This window comes from Lepidochelys kempii, chromosome 21, assembly GCF_965140285.1.
Source record: "Lepidochelys kempii isolate rLepKem1 chromosome 21, rLepKem1.hap1, whole genome shotgun sequence".
Classification (NCBI taxonomy): Eukaryota; Metazoa; Chordata; order Testudines; family Cheloniidae; genus Lepidochelys; species Lepidochelys kempii.
The window spans coordinates 7,445,067-7,470,453 of record NC_136400.1 but is presented as its reverse complement, the minus strand read 5'-3'; the positions used below and the strand labels follow the sequence as shown (position 1 = coordinate 7,470,453).

Below are 25,387 nucleotides of genomic sequence, written 5' to 3'. Positions count from 1 at the left end.
GAATGGAATCAGACCACAAGCTGTGTTCACGCTGAACCACTTCCTATTTAAGTTTAAAATTTTTATTAAAGCTAATGTTAAAATTATATAATACACAGGTTGAGAAAGGAGTGTCTGTACATCTGGGTATAGTGCTTATATTATTCACAAATACAAAGTTTGTTTTTAAAAGTCATATGATACATATAGTACCTAATCAGCAATAACCCAAAGTTAGGTGAATAAATTTAAGAATACAGTTTAGATATTAGCATCCAAGTATTCGGGTACATCACTCATGAAAAGTTGTACAGAGATTTGATTGTGGAAAGCAAAATATATCAATGAGTGAAGATTGTCCCTCAGTAATTGAGACTTAAGGTAGGTTGTCCATTTAGAAAATACAATCTATGAGGGAAGTATTTCATTTGCTTTACCCATTGCGCTTCTATTACACCCAGTTGTAGACTTACTGGAAGTTTCTGATGTTTCACAATTTCAAGGGAATGAAGGCATTGGACTGGATGGGAGACTGTGTAAATTCCACCCCTATACTAGCAAGCTTTGCTCTTAGTGCCATGTCAAGATTAGTTTCCATCATCTCTTGCCTGTTAGAGGCTTCTGACTGGAAACCAACCTTATCCATGGGCAACGAAAGTGCTTCTTCTGGTCAGTTTCACATGCTGGTTCCCTTGCGGCTAGGTTCGGTTGTGAACACTGCAGGGGAATTTTTGACTAAATTCTCCACCTGTGGGCTGTATGGGAATGAGGGCAGTAACTTTAATGAAAACATCTGCTTTGGGATGTGGTTTTGTAAAAGTTCATAGGGGGCAAAATTCAGCCTGTCAGCATCCCTTCCTATTTCTCCCGTAGAAGAGGGGATTCCAGCGCTTTGATGGAAAACAGATGTATCTCAGAGCTGAACCATCTGCCTGGCCAGGGGCAGCTCTACCAATTTTGCCACCCCAAGCAGTCGCCGCCCCTGGCGCCGAATTGCCACCACGGGACCTGGACTGCCACCCCATTCTAAATGCCGCCCCAAGCACCTGCTTGTAAAGATAGTGCCTGGAGCCAGCCCTGTGCCTGGCACAGCTCCTCTCCTGCACATATAGAAAGCTGATAACTTTCTGTTTCAGGGAGTGGCTTTCTCCTATTCTCAAGAATTTGTAGGCTGAAGCTCCTTGTTTAATAACAGTCCAATGGAATAGCAGCTCTCTCACTGTTCTGATGTGTAGCACACACCGTGGTACTCATATAGAGCTAGAAAGAGACGTAGGGTCTGTGCTGCAAAGGAAGTCACTGCAGGCACCAGATCCTGCTGCAGATGTGCAACCTCCCAATGTACACATAGATATTGGCAGATGCCCTAAAGTCACTTCACCTAGGAATCACTAGGGGCTTAAAAACAGCTGGTGCCAGTATAATAACTAGTACTTGACAGAACCTCAGTGATTCTACTGTCAGTGACCCTGCAATATGCTTCTCTTGATCAGATCCGGCCAGTTACGTCACATTTAGCCAACTTGTGGTCATTTTGTGATACAGACAAATGAGATTAAAATGCACTAACCCCATTTTCATTTGTGACCCTATCTCCAGGTCTGAGCTGGCTTTGTGTGCAACATGCTAGCCTCCATGTGCGCGCTCTGGGGATCAGAAGGTCAAAAGACGAGGGGAAAAGAAACCTGCCCTAAGTGGGAAAACTCATTTGCATTTCCAGCTTTGGGCAGGAGGTGGCAGCACAGCATAAAAAACCAGATCATCATGCATGTGAGGTATGTATCCCATTTGTATTGCAAAGAGAACTAAACTATATAATCACATAAACAAGTGCTCAGCACTACTGAAAACCAGGGCCAAGGAGTATGAAGTTGAGCACCCAAAATTAGAGGCCCCTTTTGAAAATCTGGCTGCCGGTGTATGAAAGCCTGAATCACACCACTGAGATTCTAATCTTGTCTCAAAAAGAAAAGGAGGACTTGTGGCACCTTAGAGACTAACCAATTTATTTGAGCATGAGCTTTCGTGAGCTACAGCTCAGCTCATGCTCAAATAAATTGGTTAGTCTCTAAGGTGCCACAAGTACTCCTTTTCTTTTTGCGAATACAGACTAACACGGCTGTTACTCTGAATCTTGTCTCAGTTCAGTTAATGACAGGCTAAGCATATTCCACTGTTTGGGTTTCAAATCCTACCCCCTAGATCTGTATTGATTAAATCTTAATTTACTCTTTATAAAGAAGCAGTAATTAGGACAGGCATTTAAGTGAGGAAGGTGGCTGTAGCATAGTAATTCATGTCTGAGGGGAGTGAGAGAGGCTGCCACTCCAGTGAAGTGAACTGCTTGGGATAAACATCCATCACAAACTTTTTATGAGCAGCTAGCTTGTCTCTAGCAGGGGGCCAATGAATAAATCTCCCAAAGCAGAACCTTTTCAAAGCTAATCAATACTTTCTTCTAATGCGTGGACTCATCTAATTTTCCTTCCTTATCTATTCCCTGGGTAATCAGGTTGAATACAATGAAGTGGTGGCTGATAGGAGGCAACCAAAAGACCCTTTGCAATCTCTGGTAGTTAGTGGGGGTGAAGCTATGTAATGGCGCAGAAAGAATGAGAGCCAGAGGGGATGAGCTGGCTGTAGAGGTTCAACTCTGCCATGGCAGATACAGTTCTTTTTGGACGTGATCCTGAGTTACTTGCTCCCACAGAAATCTCACTGAAGTTCTGGAGGTCCCTGGGAAAGTCCCTAGGCAGTCTGGGGGGTGGAGGATGTAAGGAAGTTTGGGCAGGACCCCAGCTCTCCATGCACTGTTGTCTCCTTGTTCCTCATAACTGAGAGGAACAAGAGTGAGGATGGAAAACAGGGTCACTACTCTTGACTTGTAAACATATAAACAGTAAGGCATTTTCAGATGGAAAACCGTTTCAGTGAAATTTCTGAGCAGCTTTAATCCTGGCCCCATTGACATTAAACCAAGACTCCAACTGGCTTCAGTAGGACCAGGATTTGGCCTAAGATCTTTACCTCTAGATAGTTGGTGTCCTCCCAGTGCAGGGTTGAGCTTTCAGCTCTGCTTTTTGGAGCATCCCAGCAGTTGGAGTTGCTTGGTGATTAGAGCAAGGGGAACTGTGCAATGTCTCATTTATTCCTTATTCCTTTGACTTCCTTCAGTTATGCCAGATGGTGCATGGATCCCCTTCTGAGCCTGCTGTCTGGATTTCCATTTTCATCTGACCATGTTTTCTTTTCAATATCAAAGATTCCTTTCCCAAGAAATGGGGTTCCTATCCCAGATTCTCGGAGACCCAGCCTTTGGGAAGAGAGATGTGTTTTTCCATGGTGGGTTTGATGATTTGTAAAGTGAAATACCAGGACATTGTCAACACACTGGAATGAATTCAGAACAATAAAAAATTTTCAGGGGGCTGGTAGAACTGGCTTGTAAGGATCAATCAAAAGAGATAGATAAATAAGTGACAGTAGTGTTCCACACCTGCATACACACACACACACGTGTCTAGTCACTAACAATGAAAACCATTGGCAGCAGCAAGCACAGTTTGTCACTGTGCTTGATAGGGAACACAGCTGAGAGGGCCAATCTCAGGTCAGACTGTTAAAAAACTGGGCGGAAACTCCCACACTGGTGGTATAGTCTATAGTTAGATTTAACCAACCCAGCAACACATATGGCTCCTGGATCGCAATACTAGCTACCATGGAGCCACACACAGTCCTCTTAGATGCTCCAATTTATATTACTTCCCGGACAAACTGGACTTCTGTGATGAAACATTATTAAAACCAAATTCACCGCACATTATGTTCTTCCAGTCCCAGGGGCCAGTCACTTACCCAGGTCGATGGATGCTCAGGACCTTACACCAAAGACAATGCTGAAAGCCAATCTGTTAGTACACTAACTAAAGATTTATTAACTAAGAAAAAGAAATGAGAGATACTAAAAGACTAAAGCAAATAAACTACATTACAGTTGGATCAAAGTATATAGTCCAAAACAATAGCAGGGATCTTAAATCTGCTAGGTTGTCTATAAGTCTCTCTGGGTTTCCCAAATAGTTTTGAGAACCTCAGTCCTTTTGTTTGAAATTTCCCCTGACAGAAGTCACCAGTCCAGAGATGGGGTAGGAAAGAGGTGGCCAGGGGCCTTCGTTCTCCCCTTTTATATCTTGACCCTTATTGCTGGAAAAATCCTGGCTGTGTCATGGGTCAGGTAGTGTCATGGCGTACGTGCTTGGCCATCAGTCCTTGATAGGAATTGCAAATTCTAGCTTGCACCTTTGCAGACCTTCCATTTGAGGTGTCTTTGGGAATGATGTGCATACACCCTTGTTTATATTTCTTTTGTTTTTCCTGAAGAGCTAACCTGTGGGCATTTCTCAGACTCACAACTTGTGTGAGTTACAAACATATAGCAGCATTTCATAACTCCACATGCAATGTCAATACATACATTATAACAAGACAGTAATACTCAGCAGGTTATAACTTTTCCAATGATACCTCAAAAGGCATACTTTGTACAAGATTTATCACAATTTTGTAACAGTGGTGACCATATAAGTGTAGACGGTCACCTTCCTCTTTAGACAGCATCACACAGCTCCAATAGTAGATCCACTGCGTTGAGGGAGGGTCTAGCATGACTTGGGGGGAGCATTACATTGACTGGGGAGGCAGTCAGGGGGGAATGGACAGATTGGGCACAGAGCTGGGAGGGGTAGCCTGATTTGGATGGGGGAGGAAGGCAGCTATGGAATTAGCTGAGTGGGGAAGCAGCTAACTGATTAGTTACAGAGGATGGACTGGTCCAGCAGGCATGGAGGGACAGATGGTGAACTGGGAAGGAGTGTGGGGGTCAGTGAGGTATACTGACAAAGCTGAATGGACTGGATAATCGATCAGTTGTAGCGGGACAGACAGATAATTTATCTGGTGGCCTGTGTGGAGTGGAGAATTATTCACGGGCCAGGGAATTAGTATTTACTATTAATTTATTTATACTGCTATAATGCCCAAAGGCTCCCATGAAGATTGAGACCTGCATACTGTGCTAGGTGCTGTAGAAACCCACAGGGAGAGAGAGAGGCCCTGCACCAGAAAGTTTACTGTCCAAGTCTCTGATCCTGCAAACACTTATACACATGCTTAACTTTACCGCCGGTTGTAGTGCTATCCCGTGGTGGAAAAGTTACGGATGTATATAAGTGTTTGCAGGATCGGAGCCTTAATAGACAAGGCAAACAGCAACAGACACACATCATAAGTAAAATATCAAAAATACTTTAAAAAAACCCAAACTTTGCCTAGCTCCTTTATTTTATAATAATCTTTCTGGTTCCTTTTAAATTTAATTTATTATTTATTTAATCATTCAAACTTCTGCCTGTTTTCTTGGAGTTTTATTCAAACTTTCTTCCCTCACTTTTAGTAGCAGCATTTGTCACCTTTCCTCAATCCCCTTCAGTGTTGTCGCCACCCTGTAGCAGGGTGGCCTTCCCCTTTAAAGGTCAGATGGCCTGGGACTAACCAGCCCTGTTCAATTATGAGGCCCAGCTGGGAAGTGGTCAGGTGAACCCTATAAAGGACTGGGAGAGCCCCCTATAGAGAACTGTTTAAGGGAGAAGGGCTCTTATAGAATGTCCTGCAGTTGGGGGAAGGAAGTGATCTTTATTCAGCTGTGTGAGTGAGACAGACCCAAGAAAGCTAGCTTCTGGGAGCTGTAGCTGGGGGGTATGTATGTAGAGGAAGTGCTTTTGTGTTATATTTTGCTAATGTTTTAAAGACTAAAACTGTGTCTGAAAGAGACTGGGGAGTGGTAATGAGTCCTTTTGGGGAGAGAGTCAGGAGATCCTGCCTGTGTGAGGGAAAACTGAGGTAGGAGCTATCCTGAAGCCCACCTGGGTAAGGTGGTCCTGCTACATGCTCTGTAACCTTAGTCTGTCTCCTGAATTATATTTAGTAAAACTCCAAAAGTCAGGTCTTCCACTAACCCACAGACCCCTGTCTCAAAGCCCCATGATTGATAATTTGATAGAGGAGCTGGGAGAAAGAGGATAGTCTCTTATGCTCTGATTCAGGGTCTTAAGAGTGTGGGTTGAGACTTGACTACAGATGCTTGAACAGGTGAGTCCATGGCCAGGAAGCTGAGAGTGCCTGTTGGTGGGGCTGCATGGGACAGAGGGTGGTATCAAGGCAGAATGTGGGGAAGGGGAGATCAGACAGACTAGAAGAGGAATAAGAGGAACATGGATACTTCACTCACTATTGAATTAAGTGGGCTGGGAGTGAGGAGGAAAAAGCAGTGATCCAGAAAATTGGGAAGGGAGCTGCCTAGAAAGGGGAAGAAGGAAAAGCTATCTGTAGGGAAAACAAGAAGAGATCAGGGAGGAAACCATTTGGCTAAAGAGGGGCGAGGACTGTGTGTGCATGCAAAAAGACAATGGAGACTGTATGATTCAAACATTTTAACAGAATTGGTAGCAAAATATTGTACAAAAGGCTTCTGTATACTCCTTTTTTGGATAGGACAAGGTGTGATTTGAGAGATTTGGACAGGATCTGGCTATGGGAGTCAAGTGTTCCATAGTGCCTAGATCATAATATGCTTTCAGTAAAAGCTAAATATCACTTCTTCCACTTCACAGATGGAGAAATTGAGGCACAGCAAAGATGAAGTGACTTGCCAAAGGTCCAACAGTGAGTCTGGGGAACACAGGAATGAAATCCCAGCCCAAAAATGAACAAAATATCAAATACTGACACCACTTGGTTGGCTTTTGACGCTATTGCTTGCGGTCTTGTTCTAAAAGCTTCTTTTAAAAAATACAAATAAGAAATTCTGCCTGGGACCCAAAATTGGAGAGGACACCAGGCCTTTCAATTTAAATTTGTGCGAACTCCCCACTTATCTTTTCCTAGCTGCAGACCTGGAATGATTCCATACAGCTCTCTTCCATGGGTAACTTTTATAATCTTTCCTGGCTCTTATGTAGCATTTTTCATTGGTGTATCTCAGTGTTTCACAGTGGAGGTTGGTAGCATTATCCCTGCTTTACAGATGGGCTAACTGAGGCACGGAGAGACGAAAGTGACTTGCCCAAGGTCACCCTGCAGACTAGAAGCAGAGCCAAGAATAGAATCCAGGTCTCCTGAGTCCCATAAGATAACTTCTGCAGAAGTATAATGGCATGCTATTTAGTAACAGGGACACCAAGGGGCCAGATTCTACTTTCAGTGTCTTTGTATTTTGCACTGATGTGACCCTTAGGGATATCAGTGTTGTGCCTTCCAATTTATTCCGAAGTGTATCAAAGAATCAGGCCCAATGATTTCAGTGGGGCATTACCTCTGATTTACACGGGGTCCAATTCTGATGTAACCAAAGTATCATAGGCAGCCTCCCAGCTAGCTGATTTCTAAGGGCCTGAACTTGCTCTCCTTGAAGTTAACAGCAAAATACTTATTAACAGTGGTACAGGATCAGGACCCCAAAAGTCTCTCCAACTGTCAGAGTAGCCACAAAGTTGGAATATCTACAGATTTTTCCTGGAATGTTTGGCAGCCATGTTTCTTCATAGGGTTACCAGCTGCTGCAGATTTAGTATGTTTTAGTTGTTCCTTGAAATACAGCTTTCACACTACAGAATAGCAGTAGTTTGAATCTGAGAGGCAAATCTCTGCCCCACATTAATATCCTAAGTAATTGAGCTAATGGTTATGGGGTTCCATGGGTGCCATTTAAAGAAGTTTTAATTTGTAATCTAAACCAGCTTTGATCCCAGTCTGGCAGAGTTGAGGAGCTAATGCCCTACTGGGCCCTGTACCTTAGCTATTTTGAATATTTCTTTCCTATCCATTTGTGAAAGCAACACCACCATTCCAAATAAGTCTGCTCTGCATTGTTCAGCAGACATAAGCATGTTGTTGACCTATTGGTATTTTTCTTGTTTTACCAAGTGACATTTTTCTCTGCTAGGATAATAAACACTAAGCAAAAGGTATGGATGGGGAGATACTCTAATAGTTGCACCCTTTCAGTGAAATCCTAAAAACTATATACAGGGCTTGTCAGCTGCCCATGGCCCTGCTTCAGCAAACCACTTAAGCACATTATTATCTTTTAAGCATGTAATTAATCCCATCCCTATTCAAAGTACTTAAGCACATTCTTAAATCCTTGGGATTTAAGTACTTGCCTAAATATTTTCCCAAATAAGAGCCTATATTTGCTGTGGTAAATGTTCATAGAAAAAACTCAATTATTCTGGCAGTGAATTAGGAATGAGAATAAACATCAGAACATTTTTATTATATACAATTCTGTGGGCTAAATTTAGCCATAATGCAACACCAATGAATTTAAGAGAGCTACAGCAGAGGTGAATTTGGCCCTGTGGGATCAGTTTCTTTTCCTTTTCTAGAAGAAGATTCCACTAATCTTACAGTACAATCTATGTAATCTTAATAGGAGATGAAACAAACAGGGTTCCTCAGCAATTAAGGCCAGGGTTCAGCAGAGACTTAAGCACATGCTTAACTTTACACACCAAGTAGTCCCTACTCAGTGTGGGAAACTGAGCACTTGCAGAACATCCTGATCCTGCAGCGAGTCTGGGCAGGCAGAGGGGCCTGCCTGCCTGGAGTTCTCTGTAGGATTAGTGACTAAATGGAGTTAATTATCTTAAAAACCTGTAGTATTTAATCAAGTCATGTCTATGTAATCCTAGTTAGGATCTGTAGAAACCAGTGGGGTTCATCTATATTTGTATCTTTTCTTCAGTATTGTATTTGTTTTGCCAAAAGGGTGTTGCAGTTCTCATTTCACCCTTGCCCTGCAGGGCTGTGAATCTCAATGTGACAACATTGGGCAAGTGCTTAGAACCTCCAAGTCCAGCCCTGATCTTTGCATTGGCTCCAACAGGATTTTTTTGTGGGTGTAAGGGTCTGCCTGCAGGGATCAGAGCACAGGACTGGGACCTTAGAGTGTGGGCTGTCTAGGGCAGGGACTTGTTTGTTACTTGTTTACAGTTAGCATAATGGAGTGCTGATCTTGAGTGAGGGGGTGCTACTGCAATAGAATGATTTGGTTTCTAGTTCTATTACTGTTGAATCTGAGTGAAGTGCAAAATACAAAATAGCATAAATAGTGAAAAGTCAAGTAGGGTATACGTACCTCTTGTTTGTTTTTAAAGGGTCTAAGCTCTATTACTGACCTTTTAGATTAAGGCTGTTATGACATACTTTACAGCATCATTTTAATCACATGGTAGGGAATAAGTGTATAAGGCATTCTCCTATGCTTAATTTTATATCTCTGGGTCTTGATTTAACATCCAATTCTGATAATCTTTTCCCCTTGATATCCAGTTCACCTTCTAAAATGAATCAGTTTGCTTCAAATCTTGTAGCTATCATTATGGAAATAGTCTTATAGAATGGAATCATTGGGTAATTTTTGTCCTTGACTACAGATGTAGCAGAATGCCTAAGTAATTTCCATAGAAGCCTATTGAGTTTCTGTAGACCCCAATCAACCTTAAATCCTACTTATGCTGTAAAACACAGAGCAGTATGCAGTTAAAGTTAATATAAAGCACCCCTTATCTTAGTATCTGAACACCTTCCAATGATGGGTTGATACAACAGTAGGTCATTCTCCCAGATAATAGGGCTTTGTCCAAAAACAAAGTAGTTCCCACAAATCTTTAAAAGGAGAAGGTGGACTGCCAATCCAAGCTACTGACTCTCAGCTGGAGCCCAACATAATGTGGATAAGCCTATGCTAAATGGGCAGCTGTACATGGTTTTCTGGGAGGCTGGAACCTCTGCTTAATCATTAAGCAATCAGATTTCCTCAGAAAACAGCAGTGTCAGTAAACAGGTGAGGATCTTTCACCTGAGAGCCTGGCTCTGCTGTGTATAGACCACTCTAAAAGGCTGCAGGAAGTGGCCTGATGGATGAAACTAGAGCAGGCTAGGATCCTTCTGAATGATCATTTTTCATTGGAAAAAATGCTGATTTATTGAAACCAAAGGTGTCTTGTGAATCAGGGTGGATGTTCTGAGTTGACACAACATTCAGGAAAAGTCATGGTCAAAAGGAAACATCTTGACTTTTCAAAATTAAAATTTCTCCTTTTTTGTTTGAAAAGAGTAAGAAGTCTACTACTACTAAATTAGTATTAATTACTATGCAGTACTAACTACCCTTGATCCCCACTCCTTAACTGCCCTTCATTACCCAGACCACCTTCTTCCATAAATTTACCCCTTTCATTAATTTACCCCACCCTATTCATAGATTTATCCTAGTTTAAAAACTCAAATTCAGCAAAACAGACCTGACTATGCTGAATTAAATGATAAAGCAGTAAAAGTGCATTTTTACCAGCGGGGGGTAGTCAACGAGACCAGCTCCTGCGTTAATTACTCCTCCATTTACCCCATTAACTCTCCCTCTGTTGCCTCATTAATTACTCTCGCCTCCTCATTAATCGCCCCCTCTTGCTCTTACCCCTCAGGGCAATGACTTCTCTCATTTAATCTCATTTCCTAGGAGGGAGGCAATAACCCCACTCATTACTAAAGGGGGAATACGGAGGCATTGGGTGGGTTAATGGCTCTTCACTAATTGCTACCACCTCCCCTCCCGCCATGTCACCAGTGGTGCGGCGCAGCACAGCTGCGGGACCTGCACCGACAGAGGCGCGCTCCGGCCCCCAGCCCCTTGCCCGTGGGCGCGCAGGCAGCCCAGAGCGCGCACGCGGCGGTCGGCGGCGCGCCCGCTGGTCCCTGCCCTACTGCGGGAGCGGGCGGGGGGGAGGCTGCCGGAGGATGCGCTGGGCTCGCGTGCAGCCGGCGCGGGGAGGCCAGAGGCAGGCGCGTGCCGAGCTGCAGCCCCGGCCGGGGCCAGGTACAGCGGGGCTGCGGGCGGGCAGGGACAGGTGCAGAGAGGCGTGTCTCTGAGTGGCTGGTTTGCAACGGGGCTTGTCCCCTTCTCCCGGCTGGGGCTGCGCAAAGGTGGCTCCTGCATCCCTCCCGGGCGGGTCCCTCTTGCCCCGTCTCCTCCTGCTGCTCCCTGCCCCCCAAACTCCCCCCCCCCCGTCCTCTTCCCTGCTGCTGCAGTCCCCATCCCGCCGCGCTCCCTGCGCGGAGCGGATCGCCCTGCGGGGGAGATCCGGGGCTGGATATCTTTGGGGTCCCTGCGTAAGCGGCTGTCCGGCGGCTCCCTTAGCCGGCTGGGGAGGGATATTGATTAACCCTGCGCCTTACAGGGGGATCTGGACAATCCTCTTCAACCTGGCCCCGATTCCATCCCGCTGCAGAGGCGCGCAGCCCTCACCGGCTTCCCTGGGGGCCCTCTCCACCCAAGGGCAGCATCTGGGTGTGACACAGCCTCCTGGGAGGGAGGGTGTAAGTTGGCTTCCTGCCATCCCTGGAGAGTTGAGAGACCTGGTCAGTTGGGGGTCTGGTTCTGTGTTCACTCTAGATGTGGAAATCCACAGAAGTGCCACCCACAAGACAGCTGCAGAATCTGCTAGAGAGAGAGATTTTCAATCTCTTCTCTCTCCCCCCACCCCCATTCCAAATTTTATAAAACAAAACCAGGCACTGGACAGGTGTCTGCTTTTGGACCCCATGGGAAGATCTCTTGGCTCTAATATCTTGCTCTCCCTTCATGAGGGAAATGTGAACATCGGGGCTGGTATCTGATACCAAAAGTTTTTTTTTTTTTTTTTTGGCCTGTGATGTCTAAATGATGAATGACATTACAGTATGTGTGTGTGAAAATACTTATGTCAATTTCTTGGGGGTACTTGGGTGCAGAAAGGAAAGCTAGCATGGACATAAACCATGAGTCTTCTTCATGCTTCAGGGTATGTACCAGCCTCTGACGGGGGAGGGAATTCCCCCCCCCCATGGTTATTTCTTAATTGTTTACCACAGGCTATTTTATTTAATGTAACCTTCCCCCTAAGGCTGCTGGCACAGGCAGGGTACTGGGTTATCTGGCCTACTGACCTAATCCAGTGTGACTATTATGAAAATAACTGGAGTGTGAGGTTGCAATATGAGCATCGAGGCCTTGCCAAGAAAATACGTTGCTTATAAGATGCTTTATCCCTGTTAATATTGTTTTTTAAATATGCAAGTTCTTTTGTGTCAGTGTGTGAGGCTAGCTGGTATTAGTCAGGTTTTAAGTGCTGAATCATGTGTACTCCTGACTGTACAGCAGGTTTGGCTATTCGCTGTCTCTAGGAAATGTGCCGGAACTGGTCATAATGACATATAAACAAACGCTCTTCGTTTTATTGTGTGTGAACAGTCCATGTCTGCTGTAGGAACCTTTGGGGCCTGAAAGAACAATGTATTGGTGTGATACAGTGTGATATTTATTTATTTGGCCTTGTCTGCTCCTTGGAAAACATGGACACACAAATAACATGTATGTAGTGGGCGAGATCTTTGAATAAGACAGTGTGAATGATATGTATGGGGAGGTTATACTAAGGGTCAGAAAGGTAGAGAGAGATGTTTTCACTGAAAATTATTATAGTTCTTTTTAGAATCTGTCTTTGGGTTTTTTGTTTTTCTTCAAGGTCAGATCCTGTGACTAGCAAGGTTGTCTATTCAGTATTATTTCTGAAGCGATATCTCCAGCTTTCTCTTTCTGAGAGCAAAGCTATACTAAGTGTGTGTGTGTGTGTGTGAGAGAGAGAGAGAAATCTGGCATACTGAGATCCAGACATCTTACTGTTTTAAGATGAATATGGTGGAGATGCCACTGTTACCTAGATACTCCTAACAAATGCCGAAGACAAAAGCAAAAATTCAGGGATTTTGATTGAGATGCTGGCTCCTTCATTGTTAACCAGGTTTCTGTAAAATGCCTACCCTTTGGCAGACAGTTAAATTGAGTGCCAGCATGGCTGCTTTGTTTCCCCAAAACTTCTTAACACCACAGTCTAGCATGAGAAATAGACACTTAAATTCAGGATCATGCTATTTCTCTCTTAATTGCTTTGATCTGGAGCACATGCGATCTCCTTTTTATAGATTTGACATGAGAATATTCCATTCACATAGTGTATACAGATAATCTCAGCTAAACATAGAAGTGGGCACAGTCTGCAAAACTTGGAAATGGACTCCTAGTTCAGGGTGGTTTGGGTTTGGAGGGTTGATTTGGGGTCCCATTGTACTAATGTAACATGAAGGGATCCTGGTCCATGATTAGGGCTTGTTAGGGGCTACAGTAATAATTAATAACAATAGTGGTGCCTATTGCAGCAAAAAGTTTAGTTATTTTATTTTATCTCTTGCTCCAGAACATGGAACTGTCATCTCTGGGCCTTTGTCCACGTTACTCGCTACCTGTCCATTTCTGAATCCAAGATAGAAATGCCCTCTTGGTTTTAAAATCCCTCCCTGGCTTCACTCTACCATGCATCTCTGTACCCTGCCTGCTGACAGAAGTGGTGTGCGTGCGTGAAATGAGATATGCACACCCACCCCACCTCCTGGAAAACATATGAGGGGGCGGGGAGCAACATTCTACCATCTAGAATAGAGAGTTGTTCCCTGAAAAGCATGGGAGAGGTTTGCAATAAGCTAAGGAAGGAGGGATGAGGGTTGCTGCTGAAATCCCCACCAATCCCAAGAAATCAGTTCCTAGGCGATCTCCTCCAGGTGGCTCATAGGTTCTCAGCCCTGTACAATCAGCACATCTCCTTCAGTGGCTGTGATCCCATTGTCCCTCCACCAGCTAGCAGTTTCTTCTTGTGGATTTCAGTTAATAAATCCTCCAGTCTCTTACGGAAGCACATCCAGGTCCTCCTGCAGGATGGCAGGAAATTGGATGCTGTGTTTCCAATGCCAAGGTTGCAAAAATCCTGGGAGTTAAAAAAGAGTAAAACTTGGATTCTTTTTATTTCCCCCCCATCCCCCTTTTTGTGCCTTTAGGGTCATATTTTCAAGCTTTTTTTCTCTGCAGACATGAGGGCTAGAAACCTTATAAAAATAAAGCCAAGTTTTTCATGGAATAACATGACTCCAGGAGCTGGAGCTTTATGTAAAACATCAGTACTGTGAGAGTTGGCACCGCTGGCAGTGATTGTGCGCTGCAGAGTTGATATTACCTCTTTCTGTAACTTTGTCACCTTTGTGTAGGCTCCGCGACGAAATCAGAGCTGGTCAAATAATCTGCTCCTGAATAATTATTAGATGAGAAAACTGCCAAAACTCACAATGAATGTTAATTTGCAATGAATTATTCAACTGCCTGTTCAGACATTCATGTGATCCAACTGTCTCAACATTCCTGGGTCTTCTGTATAATTGTCACTGTTGCTGGCAAAGTGCCATTGGGGTGGTTTGGTGTACCAACACCAAAAATGATTAGGGATGCTCAGTCATAATAGCAATAGATAAGGCCTAATCCTGCACACCCATACTTCTGAAAGCTGTCTTGGGGCTTCAGTGAGGCTTCTTGCATGTGTTGGGGCTACTTATGTGAGTAAACATTTGTGAGAGAGGGCTTGTGTATTGGTCTCTTGTCCTCTTTGTGTTTTACAAAGCAGTAATTTAAAGGTGTTTATTGAAAAGGAGTTATTTATATGATCAGGTGAAGCTTGTTGAATTGTGGTTTGGGAAGGGACTTTGGGTTCTTGGACTAAAAACAGCAGAAGGCTGGATGGCATAGAAGTGGCAGAACAAAAATAGATCAGAATTTGTAGATGAGGAGTACTGGTTATTGGGATCTCAGGTTTGAAATACTGTTGGTTATTTGTGGTCGTGAGAAGGACAAGTTGAAAGAGAATGGACACTGACAAAAGCAATGAGGCTTTTATTAGTATTTGTTTCACAAATGAAGGGGAAGTATTGAATAGACATTTTTCTAAAGCAGCTTTAATTTTGTCTTTCTGTTGGAGCGGTTTATACTGAAATTTAATTTTACCTCCACAATCATTCGTGTAACTGGTAGTGTCCAATGCTGTATCCAGACTGTGTCCAGTTATTTTGTAAGCAATGTTGTTGTGGGATGAAAGTGTGCTCCTTTCCTTGCGAAATCTTAAATGGCAAGTGACTTGCCAAACCCTGAATACCAGGACTCTGAGATGGTGGGAATCGATACTTACTGTAAGTGGCACTTCTTGTTGGTGTGAATGCTGCCATGTAAACAGCACAGCTGATCAATTACTAAGAGTCTTGTCCAGCAATGTTTTCTATTTTCATATTGGAAACACTTGTGTTCTGACCAAGCCATCACAAAGCGTGAATCACTTTGCTTTGAATTTTCATTAAAACCTTTTGATTAAAGGACACGCTTATGGATCCTGAATGAAAGGGTTTTTTTGTGTGTTTATTTGTGTGTTTGTTTTTGTTCACTGTGATTGTTAGTGCTTGTAAAAGGAAGGGATTAAAGGTACTTGCTAAACCTGGACATTATACAGACAAACAAAGATAGGCAGAGCTGAAGTCTGAAGCTCTGAAGATTTGAGCTGAGGTCTGAACTATCTCCTGAGATTTTTCAAAGCAGTCCATGGGAATTAAATGCAATTGAGCTAAGCAATTATGGATAGGGAACATTCTAATTATGGTTTCAGATCCTGCAATATGATCTGCACAGACCTTTGCACCTGCATGGAACTATGTTGAGGCCAGTGGGTTTTTCTCCAGGTGCAAACGCCTGTGCAGACCATATTGCAGGATCTGGGCCATAATTAGAATGCTCCCCATCCATAATTGCTTAGCTTGATTGCACTGGAGTGTTTACTAGTTGCTGTTGTGGGGTATGTGTGTATGTTTTTAAAGCCTGGTTTGCATGGGGGAGGGGAGAAATAAACACATTTCTATTGATCTTGGTGTTCTTTTTAACATTTTTGTCTGCACTTCCCCAGGCAGTCTCCTTAACACTCTTGGGGTGTCTCATTTGACTACAGCTCATCATTACAAAAATAGTTTCCTTGGTATTTTCAAGCAGAGTGGCCTGTGAAAACTGATAACTAGATTCATTCAAAAAATTCTGTAGTCTCTAACCAAATCTCACCAAGGATCTCATTTTCCTCCTTGCCCAGTAGGTAATCTCTTTCCAGAACTATCTTCTTTAAAGTGAAGTATCCAGGACTACAGGTTTAAATCTTGTTGGCTAATTTTTTATTTTAATTTTTTTTTGGTTACTGCTTTCTCCAGTAAAGCATATGTCATGATCGTCTTTCACCTGTGCAGCTGCTCCTTCCCCAGCTGTCCTGGATAGTTGCTATATGATCCTGGAAGCCCAGCCCAGGGTGAATTAGCTTGCATTCACTGTTGTGCTAACGAGGCTGTTAATATTTTACAAGGACTGAAAGAAAACCTTGCTATGTTCTGTTGGATTAAATTTAAAAAAAAGAGGATTAGACCCTCAGCCTTCCTACAGGGCTTGCAATATATAGTGAATGAGAGAACAGGCCAAGGATTAATAACTTAACAACTAGGAATGGATTTGTGTGGCTAATTCAGGTGAGCGTTTTCAAGGGCAATACACAGGGATAAATCGTAACTACCTCTTAGAAATCCCTCCATTTGTGGGCTGTTGCCCCTACAGCTGTAAATCCTATCATTCTGCCTGCGGTGATCTCTGCATGCTCTGGTTCTTTCTGCTTGGTGCTTCACTCCCACTCAACTAAAGGCAGAGGGAGCAGCCTGTGGTATGTAGAAACAGCAAGAGCATCACTCCTGTGCTGGAGGCTTGTAGGGAGGACTGGGAAGGTCTGGGTTGCAGAGGGTGTGGGGAAGCTAAGAGTTAGCAGGAAGAGCATTATCTAGAACATTGGTTCCCAAACTGGGGGGGCACGCCCCCCTGGTGGGGTGTGAAGAAATTCTGGGGGGGGCATGAGGCTGTCCAGCCCTTGAACTCCCGGCCGGGGAGGCTTGCCCCCAGCCCCTCCCCTCCCCTCCTGTCCACCCTCTCCCATAGCCAGGCAGGCAACACGGCTTACGCCCACCCACCTCTCAGGCTTTCCAATAGTCCTGCCACTCTGAGCGGCCTGGTAAGGGGGTGGGGAGTGGGAGAAGAGTTGGATGATGGTAAAGGAGAGGTGGGGTCATGAGGGTTTCTTGAAAATTAAAAAGGGGGCATGATGCCGAAAAGTTTGGGAACCGCTGATCTAGAAATCCTGGCTGTTGCTGTTCTGAAACTGGTATCCAACAATGGTTTGAAGGACACCAATGTCCAGGGCTGCTCTAGACCTCCCTGAATTTGTCTCTTCTGGACCAAATGTACAATGGAAAGATGCTAGGTTTGGATGGCTAAGAGGAAATATCTTCCACAAAAAGGTTGTGGGAGGATTCACTGCAGCTGTCCATGGCCAAGTTCCTGCAGTGAATTCCTGTCACTGGTTTGTTCTTTCAGGGGCAAAGTCTGCTTACTAGATTACACTACCCAGATACTGGTTTGAGCAGATGGTTCAGAATTACAATAGGGATTTACAATTGGAAATCTTAGACCTAGACTGCAGATCCCAGGTTGAAAACCATTGTTCTATGGTAACAACAACCTTTCGTGTGCCCCTTTAGATATAGTCTGCGAACCCTCAGGGATCCACGGACCACAGATTGAAAACCACTGCCCTAAGAGAACAGGGAACCCAAGGTTAACACGATTCATTCAAAAGCTGTCCAGGGTGCTGAAATCCAAGACCCACATAATACACCTTCGCTAGCACCGTTTAAACGAGTTGTCTTCTCAGGGTTAAAACAAACATGGCAATGACTGCCTTTTCCTTATGACCAGGGTCTGGGGGAAGTTCAGGTTCTGTCTAAAAGTGTGTGTGTGGGGGGGGGGGGGGGGGGAAGATGGTCCTTCTGCCAGGGAAGGATGGGTCCACACGTTGCTGATGCTACTTTGAGGCCTTCTCAAGGAAAAAAAAGCTTAAGATCAACCCTGCCTTTTCACATGCTTTAAGAAGTTTCACACATGGTAGGTTTATTTAACAGGGAGTTTAATGTGTAATTGGCACTAATCTTGCGTGTGAATGGTGTACGTCATTCTGCTGAAAGTAATCGAGATGATTGGTACTTGGAGTCCGCCTGTATCCTTTTGTTCTATGAGCTCTGACCTCTGCATGACTCTTTCACAGTAGGGTATGGTACCACCAGCCACCTCATTTCAATTACACTGCCCTGTTTGTGACAAGTTGGGAGAGTTGCTAATATGCCTTACAGCACTGCTTGACTCCATGGTGATAGTCGTATCTATACACTGAGCTGTACCCTTATTGGGTTAAGGGCATATATAATATATGTGGGCTCTGTTTTGCAGTCACTTAAATGGCATCAGGATTCGTGACATCTTGCTTTCAGATTTCTAGTAGACCCAGCAACAAAGAATGCTTGTTGCAAGCTCATTGGCTTTTGTGTTTGGATCCTTGTGACGTCCCCACAGATGTGTGCAGGCGAGAGGGAGAGGAGAGTGATAGAACTGAGCCTTTGTAGCTGTGCACATCTGACTGCACACATGGCATCGCTGAAGCCTCTCTGTCTAGTCTTCATTTCTTGATACTCCTGGCAGATACCAAACCTCAGGGTTTTTTGCAGGGTTTTTTTTTTTTTTTGGTATCATTGTTATGTGCAGCCTGTGTCATGCTGATTTTGCTAGGGTTTCAGTGTAGCTGGTGATTGAGAGCTTGGCACATCTTCTTATCTCTCTAGTTACAAATTCAAAATAGGATCTCTGGTTAGGATGTTGTGCCCTCTACATTAATATATGATGCACAGTTGTGTGGGTTGAGAATGACCTCTTAGAAGTCCTAGGTGGCCAATGCAATGGAGAAGGGGGTGGGGGAAGGGGAACTATTAAATAAGAATAGATTATTGAATACTAAGTTAGATGGAGCCAGGCCTTCCTCTAAACTAACATCCCTTCCCCCTGCAGAACTTACTACGAAAGCTCCGGTAACTTGTACAGAACACATGTACCTTGTATGGTGACTATCACCCAGACTCTGAAACGTAGTCTCTCTCCCAGACCCACTCATCCCCAAGTCTCACTCACAAGAACATCTCTGGTTCACATAATGCTCTAAATTAAACAGGACAGTAGCCATTAACAAAAAACAGTCATCGCGTGCTGCTTTTCAGAGACTGGCATCTAGATGATTGACAGCTCCAGGATCCAGATGCCAAGCCTTTAGGGTTTTCATTTTCCAGTCGCATCAGCATCTGGGTCTGTGGCTTTGTATTTTTGGCTGACCTCTTCTCAGCTGTCTTGGCCACAGTAGCAGCTGTGAGGCTGGCCTGGCTTCAGCCTGATAACAGAGCTCTTCCTTGTGTGCCTGGCTGTTCCAACCCAACTTGCTATTAAAAATCCTGGCTTCTGGGATGAAAGTTTCCCATGGTTGACAGCAAATTAATTTGGGATGGTGTGTATTGTGAATGTCCCATGCAAACTCTTCACAGACAAGTAATCCTTCTGTGAGGTCAGCGGTAATGTTCCTCCCTGTCACCCAACTAGCCTTGCAGATAAATGGACATGGATTAGTCATCTACAAGAGATGACCTTGATATAGCACCCCCAAATTAATAGGTGTGAAAGAACGTGTCATCACAGCTAATAGAGCTAACAAAGTTGGTGTGTTGTGGGTTGGTTGGTTGTTTTTTTTTTGTTCCTCTGAATTCAGAACTTCAGAAGAAGTGACTGCAGAAAGTCAAGCCCAAATACTTTCATTAAGCTCAGTTGTGTGACTCAGACAGTTGCATGTGGGGAAATGGGATGGATCTCTGGAAATTCTGTTCTTTCTGCTCTAGCTTTGAGGAAAAGGACTTGGCTCCACACCTGGCCTTGGGGGAAAAGGAAGTGGCTGTGATGCTTAAGGACATGACTGTAGAACACACAGAATCATAGAAGACTAGGGTTGGAAGAGACCTCAGGAGGTCATCTAGTCTAATCCCCTGCTCCAAGCAGCACCAACACCAACTAAATCATCCCAGCCAGGGCTTTGTCAGGCCGGGCCGTAAAAACCTCTAAGGATGGAGATTCTACCACCTCCCTAGGTAACCCATTCCAGTGCTTCACCACCCTCCTAGTGAAAGTTTTTCCTAATATCCAACCTACGCCTCCCCCACTGCAGCTTGAGACCATTGCTCCTTGTTCTGTCATCTGCCACCACTGAGAACAGCCGAGCTCCATCCTCTTTGGAACCCCCTTTCAGGTAATTGAAGGCTGCTATCAAATCTGCCCCTCACTCTTCTCTTCTGCAGACCAAAGAAGCCTAGTCCCCTCAGCCTCTCCTCAAAAGTCATGTGCCCGAGCCCCCTGATCATTTTCACTGCCCTCCGCTGGACTCTCTCCAGTTTGTCCACAACCCTTCTGTAGTGGGAGGGGGCGTCCAAAACTGCACAAAATACTCCAGATGTGGCCTCACCAGTGCTGAATAGAGGGGAGTAATCGTGTCCCTCGATCTGCTGCCAATGCTCCTACTAATGAAGCCCAATATGCCATTAGCCACCTTGGCAACAAGAGCACACTGCTGACTCATATCCAGCTCCTCATCCACTGTAACCCCCAGGTCCTTTTCTGCAGAACTGCTGCTTAGCCAGTCGGTCCCAAAGGTGTAGCAGTGCCTGGGATTCTTCCGTCCTAAGTGCAGGACTCTGCACTTGAACCTCCTCAGATTTCTTTTGGCCCAGTCCTCCAATTTGTCTAGGTCACTGGATCCTATCCCTACCCTCCAGCGTATCTACCTCTCCCCCCATCTTAGTGTCATCCACAAACTTGCTGAGGGTGCAATCCATCCCATCATCCGGATCATTAATGAAGATGTTGAACAAAACCGGCCCCAGGAACAATCCCTGGGGAACTCCACTTGATACCGGCTGCCAACTGGACATCGAGCCTTTGATCACTACCTGTTGAGCCTGACGATCTAGCCAGCTTCCATCCACTTTATAATCCGTTCATCCAATCCATATTTTTTTGAACTCTACTGGGAGACTGTATCAAAAGCTTTGCTAAAGTCAAGGTATATCACATCCACCGCTTTCCCCATATCCACAGAGCCAGTTATCTCATCACAGAAGGCAATCAGGTTGGTCGGGCATGACTTGCCCTTGATAAATCTATGTTGGCTATTCCTGATCACCTTCCTCTCCTCCACGTGCTTCAAAATGGATTCCTTGAGGACCTGCTCCATGATTTTTCCAGAGACTGAGGTGAGGATGACGGGTCTGTAGTTCCCTTGATTCCCCTTCCTTTTTTTAAAAAGATGGGCACTATATTTGCCTTTTTCCAATCGTCCAGGACCTCTCCCGATCGCCACGAGTTTTCAGAGATAATGGCCAATGGCTCTGCAATCACATCAACCTACTCTTTCTGTACCCTCAGATGCAGCACATCCAGCCCCATGAACTTGGGCATTTCCAGCTTTTCTGAATAGTCCTTAACCTATTCTTTCACCACTGAGGGCTGCTCACCTCCTCCCCATACTGTGCTGCCCAGTGCAGCAGTCTGGGAGCTGACCTTGTCTGTGAAGACCAAGGCAAAAAAAGCATTGCATACTTCAGCTTTTTCCACATAATTTGTCACTAGGTTGCCTCCCCCATTCAGTAAGGGTCCCACACTTTCCCTGCCCACCACCTTGTAGCTAACATACCTGTAGAAACCCTTTTTGTTACCCTTCACATCCCTTGCTAGCTGCAACTCCAGTTGTGCTTTGGCCTTCCTGATTACACCCCTGCATGCTCGAGCAATATTTTTATACTCCTCCCTAGTCATCTGTCCAAGTTTCCTCATGGCTGATGACTACTGCAGCAGTTGTGTTGACTGTGTCCATGGTAGTTCTGGTTAGCTGGAGGAGTGGCTAGTAGCATACTCTGGGCTAGGAAGTTACTGTTCAGACTGTCTCATATGTTTATACGGTTAAAAGACAGGCTACCTTGTGCTGTGATCCCATCACAAGCTAAGCAAGGATCAGCCAAGCCATTTGGCTAGATGGATTTCCTTGGAAAATAGAAATGGATTGTATTGATGATTAAGAGAGATTCTTCCCTATGCACCAAGTCACCCAACATGCTGGCAGGGGTGCTGTCTGGCTGTGATGTAAAACTATAGTCATGACCACATGTGGCCATTAGGGAACTCTGAGAACTTCCCATGGGATTAGATGAGGGAAGATGGAGTCTGCCCTAATGCAGGCACTGGTAGTTGCACCTGTGTAACTGAGAGGAGAATTTTGGGCCAAGGTGAGCATGTCATTTCAGTCATTGCCCCCTTACATTCCCCTTTTAGTTGCACTTGGAGACCGTGCTCTTAATTCTCTGCTCTGACCTGCTGTGCAACAGTGTTCATCTGAATCCAAATCCAGAAAGAAACTTTGCAAATGGCTTTATAACCTACCTTTATAATGAGCTGATCCAAACCCCTAGGTTGGAGCACTCTTGCGTTCTGGGGTGTTCAGAACCTGGTTCCCAGTCTTGTGGTGGGAGCTCATCTCTAATCATTGTTCCTTTTTAATCTGTTGGTATCATGTGCCTAAATGCTTCTTGGGAACTGCAAGCCCAAATCATCTCCAGTGAAGGAACAGTCAAAATATGAACAAGCAAAACAAATATTTAAAAACTGCTCCAAGTTAGAACTGAAGCACTAAACAGAAACTGAAGGAAACCAGTAATGACTTTGTCTCTGGCATCTGCTGAGTTCTCTCAAGGCACTTTAAAACATCATTGAATCTGTTGCAATACTTTGTGTAAGACTCTCATACTCAAGAGTGGTGATTAATTTTGAGTGCCTTGGTTTTTTTGGGAACTGATCTTGAGACTGTTTGGGCCTGATTTTTAGAGGTGATGGGCACCTGTAGCTCTGTTCACTTTAGTTAGGGTTGTGGGTGCTGAGAAGACTTGCGATTTTCTCAGGTTTGTGCATAACCAGAGGCCCCACTGAAAACATGGGTCTGCATAATTACAGGACAGATTTTCAGAGGAGCTCAGCTTTAGCCGCTTACTTTGACGCCAAAATCAAAGCTGAGCTCATCTGGCAAATATGCCTTTTATTTAGGTGGCTAAATGGGAGCTGAGTTTTTCTGAAAATCTGGCTCTGTCCCACGTTGGTGGTTTGTGTGTTTAACTTCAGTTGTACTCCATCTAGAGTTGTTACTTAGCAGAACCTCACAATGGATGAGACCACTTCAGCATGACAGACAGTAAAATAGTCCATGTTCTTCTGTTTTCTGAAGACCTGCCTCCCTCTTGGAGTTGTGTATTATCTCCCATTCTGCTAGTTTCCCTCCCCCCCACCCCCCACAATGGAATTACAGCCTTAATATTGGGAGCTTACATCCAAGAAGTGGAATAACCTTGGGTTTTATTACTAAAAAGGAAAAAAAGCCCCCAAAACTGTCCTGCCCATCTGTGTCTACTTTTCTATTGTCATAGGAGGGTAGGGGCATGAGGGTTATTATTTCAGAGGGTGCATTTCAACTTTGTCTGAACTGTTTTATAAAAGGACACCTACGCGTTAGATGGTGCAAGGGCCTATTTTCCCCCCTTTCATTTAAAGTATGCTTGTGACCTCTTTGTAGATTTGCATGAATCCCTGATGATTACAGTCAGGCTGGTGCAAAGACCAGTCCTTGTATCATTTAAATGTAGGCTTATTTAAGGTGTGCACCTTTTTAATCTCTTTTTCTTTCAATTTTTATTTGCTCCTACCAGCACTGCTCTTGACTTTATTTTCTTAATTTTTGAAATGAACCCCCGCTGGGATAGGTCTTCCTTACTCCTGCTTTGCCCAAGACATTAACTGTCTGAACGCTAAGAGAATTGCATAGTGCTCCAACCTTGCTAGCTCTGTAACAATGGAGTCTCAGTGTTAGTCTAACTTGTAATCCTGAAATTGACACTCTGCGCGTGGACTAACCTGGTAGCAGGCTGGTTGGACATTCCTGCATAAACTGCTTTCCAGGGAAACACAGGAGCTGTGTGTGGAGAAACAGGGAAACCGAATATTTGCGACAGTAAACGTAGGCACCACCTGTCTGATATAAACAGATAAATTATGCTCTTAATTACACCTCTGGCTTCAGTGGGATTTTCACCAGTGTTGCCGAGAATTTCCCCCTTAGTCTTTTGCTGAAAGTGTAAATGTTCTAACAGGACTTTGCTTATGGCCATGGAGGGACAGCTTTAGGGGTCCTAATCTTGGTTAGTCACCTGCTGCTCACCTAGTCTCTAGCTTGCTTGAAAAAAACCAGGAGTTTCATGGGACACAAGCAGGGTGAAATGTGTTACTTCTAAGACCCTCTTCTGCCATGCTGCTTACTTTGCAGTGGATTGTGTTGGCTTGTATGGAAACTATCTATTACTGTTCCCCTTTCCTTCACTTCTGTTTCCTGATCTGTTGTAGAGTGTGAGCCCCTAGGGGCAGGGGCAGTTTCAAAATGTGTGGGGAAGCAACTAGAATATTACTACTGTAAATGTATAATAATAATGCTGAGAATGTCAAATTCATTATCACTGTGAATTACAGTGCAGCTCTCCAGAAGAGATGGGTCTGAAACCAAATTTTAAATAAGAACTTATCAAACTGAATGAATGTGTAATTAACAATAAGATGAGGGGGTGGCTCTAGAAGGCAGCTAATAGCATTTAAAATATCCTCTTATCAGCTCTTATTTGGTCTTTATGCAACTGAGCTTTACCAGGGTAGCATTATTTTAAATGGCATCTCATTCTCCCAGTGTCATTGAAGGATCCTATCCTTATAGATCCCCAGATGTGATTATTAATGTGTTTGCCCCTTGGCTTCCCCTTTAAATATAGCCTTGTTTTTCAGAACGTTACAGTAATGCAGTGAATTGTAGAACAGAGGCCTTGCAGGGGGATAAAAAGAAGTCCCCTTCCCTGCCCAGACCTCCACTTACCATCGCTCTCCTTATGGCACCTAGAGTTTGCCAGATCCTACCCTTCTTTGAAATAGGTATATAAAACAAGCAATTAAAACCCTGCCTAAGAATAAGTGAAGGTATTGACATAACTCTGCCATGGTCCATATAAAACAGCCTTGTATTGTGTCTAGGCTTCAGTTAGAGTTGAGCCATGAATCCACCCTCCTCTGTCTATTTTAAAAAAATCTCCATTCTTGTCTTGACATTCGTGGGGGTCCACAGCACTAGCCAGGGTACTGGCAGCGTTTTGTGTGTAGTTAAGAGGCTGAGGGCACGGAACCTTATTTTGAAGACTTGGGTCCCCCACCCCTCCCACCGGAGACATCCTGTCTCCCTGTGAGCCGCTGAGACACTTGTGCATTTGAGCTCCTCATATCCAAATGAGAGAAGGCTGATTGAGAAAAGGCTACTCACAGTGTGCCCTCTATGAGGGGCCCTCCGCTTTGGAACCTACTTGACCCCTG

General features: G+C 44.4%; 1 protein-coding gene across 30 annotated transcripts in view; it reads left to right on the top strand.

Annotated features, from left to right (window-relative positions):
- The first annotated feature begins 10,817 nt into the window (after positions 1 to 10,817).
- NFASC (neurofascin) overlaps positions 10,818 to 25,387 on the top strand; it is a 187,617-nt gene continuing 173,047 nt past the window's right edge. For all 30 annotated transcript variants that reach the window (XM_078849742.1, XM_078849746.1, XM_073319995.2 and 27 more), the window contains exon 1: positions 10,818 to 10,918. The gene's annotated coding sequence lies outside the window, so the exon portion shown is untranslated. The remainder of the gene's footprint in view (positions 10,919 to 25,387) is intronic.